The following is a 6,568-nucleotide window of genomic DNA, read 5'->3' as shown; positions in this document are numbered from 1 at the left end:
AAGCTACATATACAGAGCTGGATTTGGGTGTTAATCAGAGAAGAGCCATCTGGAGTTGTTTTATCTATGCACCTCATTGAACACTTGGATAAATCTATTTTTGTATATAGAAGTGGAATGCAAAGCACAGTAGGGTATCAATCATACTAAACATCTCCCTGTTTTTCTCCCTTAGTAATAGGTGTGTAATGTTAATATCACTAATTCGGGAAGCTCATCAGTTCTTGTACTATTTTTCCTAACCTTTTTTTCTTCTCCCTGTGTTCATCTTTGTTATATTAGTCTCATTCAGGGATTTGCTTGTGAGCATGTTTCCTTTTCTCCTAATATCCAGAAGCAATACTGTAGCTTAGAATAGAAGAGGCCGAGCATAAGAAATTAATACAGCCATAAACAATGAATCAGCGTTTTGACTTCTGACGATGCGTATCTTCTACCACGAGGTGCTTGACGTATCTGAGCATATTCTAAATAGTAAGAAAGTCAACCTCCATACCTAGGAAGTCAAATATCTCATTCATAGGTAAGAATCTGAGACACAGGATAACCTTAGGCACCTCGCTAAATCACAGGATGTTTGTTAGTTGGGAATCTAATTGGGATAATCACAGCCTGTCTCTAATGATATAGTTATGTTTTTCCTTCATCTACTAAACTTGCTCATTGCCACCTTCGTGTTTCTACTTCTTGATTTTCAATTTCTTTCTTGTGTTTTAATGTAAGACTTGTGCTCAGTAGATTCTTGCAAGATGCTACATCATTACAGAATGGAGTTTATGTATATCAGGTATAAGTTTAATTCTTTATTTAGTTCTGCCTGGAATTAATTTCTTAGCCATTTAATACTGCATATATGATCTTCACAATAAAACAGAGGTAGCTCAGTCAGAGTATTAGATTAATACAAAACGTATTAATCATAACTTAGTGGATGAATGTTTTCAACAGGTTTTTCCTGAATAACAACGCGCTGAATCTAGTAAAAATAAAATAAACCGTTATCTTGTTACCGAACACAAGAGGGTGCCATAGGCTTACATTCGGCTTGATTGTTAAAAGTTTAATACTTCAAATCGGTTATTGAATTCATCATAACTCAAAGACGCTGGAAAAGCATACGACAGGGGGCATGATATGAAGAAATTCTTTTTCTCCAGTGCTTTACATTATGAATGCTTTCCTCCATAAATGTGGCAGCCTGCTAGCTGTTAAAAAAGAAGCATTCATCATTTTTTTGTGTTTTGTAATCATTTTGTGCTATGGAGTGCTCAGAAGTAATATCCATGAAAATGATTTAAAGGTTTTTAAATTAAGAAACTCTAGTAAAGGAAATGGAAGCAGGTGTAGAACGCCTTGGAACATCGACTGGGAGGAGACACCTCCAGACTTGATAGTGTTTATTTCTCTCAGTACTTACTGACTACAAGATTCCTAAGTGAGGGTGTTCATTAGTGTGACAATGCTTTGGCTTACACTTGTTAGCTGAACTAAACCACCTGATTCTCATTTGTGATTTCCAACAGCTAATTAATCTTGTTGGATTATTTAAGTGCCCCTAACTCTTCTCTAATGGTTTGGGCTGCTTGCCCTGGCTGTGCAGGTGTTTGGGTGGTGAGGCAGAGCTGGGAAAAGCCTTCTTCCAAGCTTCTGTTTGCCTGGGGGCCCTGCTAGAGCTCAAGCCCTTGCTGCTTGCCTAGTCCCACTCACCTGACCTCAAACCTGCCTCAGTGGTTGACCCTGGTTGCTGCCACCCACCCTGCTTTTCTCATCCAGGTACTGTGAGACTGTGTCTTGGTGGCGAGGCCACTGCCCTGCGGAGCACTGGGCCCTTGGGGCTCCCCAACAATTGTATTCTCTCTGCTGGGAGGCTCAGGCCATGAGCTTCTTGTGCAAAACTCTTGGAGTTGCTTCCTTGGCTTTTTGACTTCAGAACTTTTCTATCGAGAGGCTTCCTCAGAGTTTCTGTGTTGAATATTACAGTGTAATAAGATTAGAGTGTAAGACTCATTTGTTCTGAGTGTAGTGGTTAATGTTCTTTGCAGCATGGTCTTCTGTGGAAACAAGGCTTAGGTAACGTGTTGTCTGGACACTTCTGCCAGATTTTTTTTTTTAACTGTGTTGAATTTTGATTTGAAACAGGTAGTCTGACCTTGAAGCCGCAAATGCCTATATATGTCATGACAATTGAAAGGTCAGGAGAGGAAACAAAACCCAGTTCACGTATATTAAAGGTACAGAAGTATTGGTTTTTGAGAATTTGAGCTTCATTTATTGTGCTGGTTGCAAAGCTGCCTGGAGTCTTCTGGCTGACTGAGACCAAGTATGCAGTCAGTATCCGAAGTGATGAAATTTTGTATTATTTAGTGCATGTTTTCCTTTTAATCAAAGAACTTGATAGCTGCAGTGATTGTTCTGAATCGTCTTTCTCTCTAGCTCTTCATATCCTAGATAAAAAAGCCTTAACGGTTCCCCGTTACTCTTTGCTTCCGATTTCTGCAGCTGTTTGGCTTACTTTTGCATATAATTTCTGTAGTTTAAACAGAAGAGAGACTTCCAAGAAGTATTAGGTAGTATGTATGTAATTGCATATGTAAATGTGTATATTTATGTGAAAACATTGAAGATACTTTGTATTTCTATGCTGCTTTATGCTAATATAACCTATTAGAAGTAACTCTTTCTAGACTGAAATGAAGCAACTGCTTAGAGATAAGAAATACAGAAATAATGGCACAAAACCTGCAGTATATAATTATAAGGAGTTCTTTCCTGTTGTCATTTAGCCGAAAACAGTTGTCTAATTAAGCATGAATTAGATTTTTTTTTTAAGTGCTTAAATGAATTTGGTTAATTTCCCCCCAGATAAGCATTTGAAAAATGCAGAAGAGGTATGTTTTAAGGGTGAAGAGGGGAAGAAAATAAAAGGAAATGAAGATACTTGTCATAGGTCTTACAATCTGGCTTCACAATACTTTTATATTCATGAAAGACATAACCTTACTGATCCATTATAGTCTGTACAGCCATGCAGGAAGATTCTGAAGGTACTCTATAGTTAAAAATAGCATTTCCAGAATGTGTGCTTAGAGGTAAAGTCCCAGATTTTTCTACACATACTGTATGTAATCAGGGAGGCTCACCTGCAATTAACAGGTGAAAATATTAATAATGTGAGAGAGAGTAACATGACCAGCCTAAAGGAAAAGAAGCTTTGTGCTTCCTTCTTAACATATGATGTAAGTGGTTGTCTCTCCAGTGCATAAAAAAAGAAATAAAAATCCAGAGCAGATCATAAAGGCTTCACTGGGTAGGAAAGAATTCAACATTACAGATTCGGTAGTCTCAAAACTGAGTATTCAGAGAGGGTGCATTTTAACTTTCTACTAATATCTCCTTTATAGGTTTCCAAAACCCATGTTGCACTGAAAATTTTAAGACTGTAGTGGGAACGGGGAACTGCTAGTCACAAAACCCCCAAAATAATGAATAGGAATTCCTTCTTACACTGCATCAGGGCTTGTTTATCATCTCCCAGAGGAAACATACAGGGCAGTGTTTGTCTTTATAGTATTGTACAGGTGCCTGGGATTTGTTGGTTTTTCTTGTTGGATGTGGCAGGATTTCTATTTGCACAATGCAGCTGCAAGGAGTAGTGACAGTCAAGTGCTTTTTTCTTGGAAATGTAGTATTTTCATACACAGAGGGGAGCAGTTATAGCAAGACCAGCTTCTCTTGTCTCCCTGTTAGGAGCTGCAAAGCAAGACCTGTAGTTAGACACTGTCTTCTTTCCAGCTCTCCATTTGCAATGCTGGCAAAAGTGCAGGGCAGGGACTAATCCTCTTGGAATGCAGCAATTACCACTAAATAAGTATTAATTGCTGCATTCCAAGGGGATTAGCACAGTTGAACCCAATTACAGCAAAGCGAGGCTTCGCTGTAAGGCACTACAGTACATTGAAATGCGATGAAGCAATGTAGGACTGTCAGTTTGCAACATTTTGTCAAGAAAAACTGGGCTTACACACTGTAAACAGCAGACTTTCTCTATTCAGTGTATTAGTCGAATGCATGAATGGCATGCATTGCTGGAGGCTACAGTTTTCTCACCAGAGAAAATTGTTGCTTATTTAACACCCATTATCTTTGTGTGAGCATCTCCAAAAATGATTTTAATACTTGTAGAGTTAGTTCTGGCACTACAGCTGTCACTCCCTGCTGGATCAGGGGCTAGACTCTGCAGTCTGTCTGGATTCTCCCATCACTAACGTTGGCCAGCTCCTCCATGAGGTGATGTAGGAATTCATTTTGCCTGCAAGTACTAACTGTATAAAATAGGCTTAGGAGAACTTTTGATAAGTGACCTACTCTCAGTCCCAGCAGTCTGCCGTGATGATTACAGGAAAGCTCTCTGCGGTAGCAATACATGAGCCAGAGGGCAGTGTGTAGTTATTTTTTTTTAATCCTCAGCTTGTCTGTGGTGCGGGTTTGTTTTTTCGTTTTCATTTATTTCCTGTTAAAACTGCAAACCCTGATGCTATGTTTTTGGGTGTTGGTGTTTTTTTTTTCATAGTACAGCCAAAGCATAACCAGTAAGCATGAAAAGGGGATGCTTCTGGGGATGAATCAGCCCCTTGCATTAGAGCTGTTCCAGAATTTCTTGTGTCCGGAGAAAGAATGGTATATTGATGCCCAGAACCAACTGAATGCATACCTTGTCTGTTTTTTGAAAGATATTACCCTTACAGATAATGAGCTGCACCTTAACTAGCGTTAAACACAACTGAGTTGTACTTGGGGACCACTTCAATTCCCTGACCCATTCTGTTTCAGGAACCATAGATCAAATCTTGCAGTCTTTCCCATGCAGGTAATTCTTGAAATGCTCTTTCCTCCACCCGTATGTTTAGATAAAGAGTCAGGTTTAGCAGAGAGCTTTTATTAACCCAGCAGGGAGGGTTTTATGCCTCCACTGTGGCCTTGTCTGTATTGAGAAAAATAGCCGCTGGTTCAGCTGAACTAGCGTTGCCATTCATTTCTACTCCTGTGTTAACAAAGTTCTTGCAATCTGACTGAAGTGAGTAAACTGAAGCATCAGTATGGTTTGAACTGTTGGAAAATCCAGTGCACATATGAGAGTGCCTAATGCACAATATGGGCAGGAGGTGCTGAAGTTTTTACTGTGCTATGTAGTTCCTAGAGATGCAAAGACCAGATAGACTGAAAAGAAGGTGACACTGAGCAAATAATTCCTCGTTGTGTAATTGCCACCTGTACGAACACAGAAAAGCTTTTTCCTAGAGAGGAGACCACTTCATCTTTTTCTATTCTCCTTGACTGCATGTGATTTGCATGTCCCATGCTGTGCATGTTCTGAAAATAACCCATAATACAAGCATGATTGTTCTTTGGTATACTTTCATCGTATTTAGATTATAATCATAAGCTTGCCTTTTTTCAAATGCTGAGGGATGGGGAGGAGACAATTTCTAGGGGTGCTATATGCAAAGCCTTATTTTGAGTCTACCCACACTGCTAACTGAAGTTCATATACTCTGTTTCTCTGACCTTTCCCTCTCTAGACATCAAAATACACTGGCCCAACTGCTGTTCTCCTGGTGTGCCTACTGTTGCCATTAATCTCCCGTTCTTATACAGCTCTTCATTTCATTTCCTTACCTTTGGCCTCAACTCTTTATTCAAAGTGATAATTTGCTAGCTTTCTGCCGGAGGGAGAAGCTATGATCAATAACAGGAGGAGACAGGGGTCAGCAGAATAGTAATGAGCAATGCCACTTGCTCCTCTGAAAATACTGCTACCCAAAAGTATCAATAATCAGTACGATATTATTTTAGCTTTTGGAAAAGGCATCAGTGAGATTTAGGCAGCCTGCAGCGGGAGCAGGAGTCTTTTTCCTCTCACTAATTCCTTATTTCAGCCAGCCTTCTGTTACACAGAAGGGGGGAAGGAGACAGAAAGGGCTTTATCTGGCTCACATTGGAATATAGACCATGCACCCAAGCGCAGCCGTTTCTGGGACTAATGACTCCTCGTTCAGGTTCAATGCATGGCAGCTCTCGTGGCCTGTGCTTTGCCTTCTGCCTGGTGGTGAGTCAGAGCCCATCTCCAGTCTCCCCTTGCAGCTTTTGGAGTAGAAGAGCCACAAAGGAAACCCTCCCCAAAGCCAAGAGAGCAGCAGCTCAGCAGCGCTGTCTAGGTATCACCAAATGGCATGTGGCACTAGGTTTTGGGTATTGGAGTAATACTAGTGCCTAATAATTTTGGTATTGACTGGCAGAATATATAATATTAAATAAAAGGATAATACTATTTTATCTATGTATTAGTCTTCATTACTCCAGACAGCAAGGTGATGAATTTCTTGGTCTCCTTCTTCCAAGAACTTCAATTTACTTTGCTTTCAAAAGACTATAAATCCTACCTCATATGTGCAAAATAACTCTCACCCTGCCAGTTGTCCTCTTACTATTGGGAAATGGTTATCACCAGTCCTGTTCCTGTACCTGCTGGGGCGCACATTCTTCTTTCTCTTTCTTTTCTAAGAATTAC

This window comes from Falco cherrug, chromosome 2 (assembly GCF_023634085.1).
Source record: "Falco cherrug isolate bFalChe1 chromosome 2, bFalChe1.pri, whole genome shotgun sequence".
Taxonomy (NCBI): domain Eukaryota; kingdom Metazoa; phylum Chordata; class Aves; order Falconiformes; family Falconidae; genus Falco; species Falco cherrug.
Note: the sequence above shows the minus strand (reverse complement) of the source record.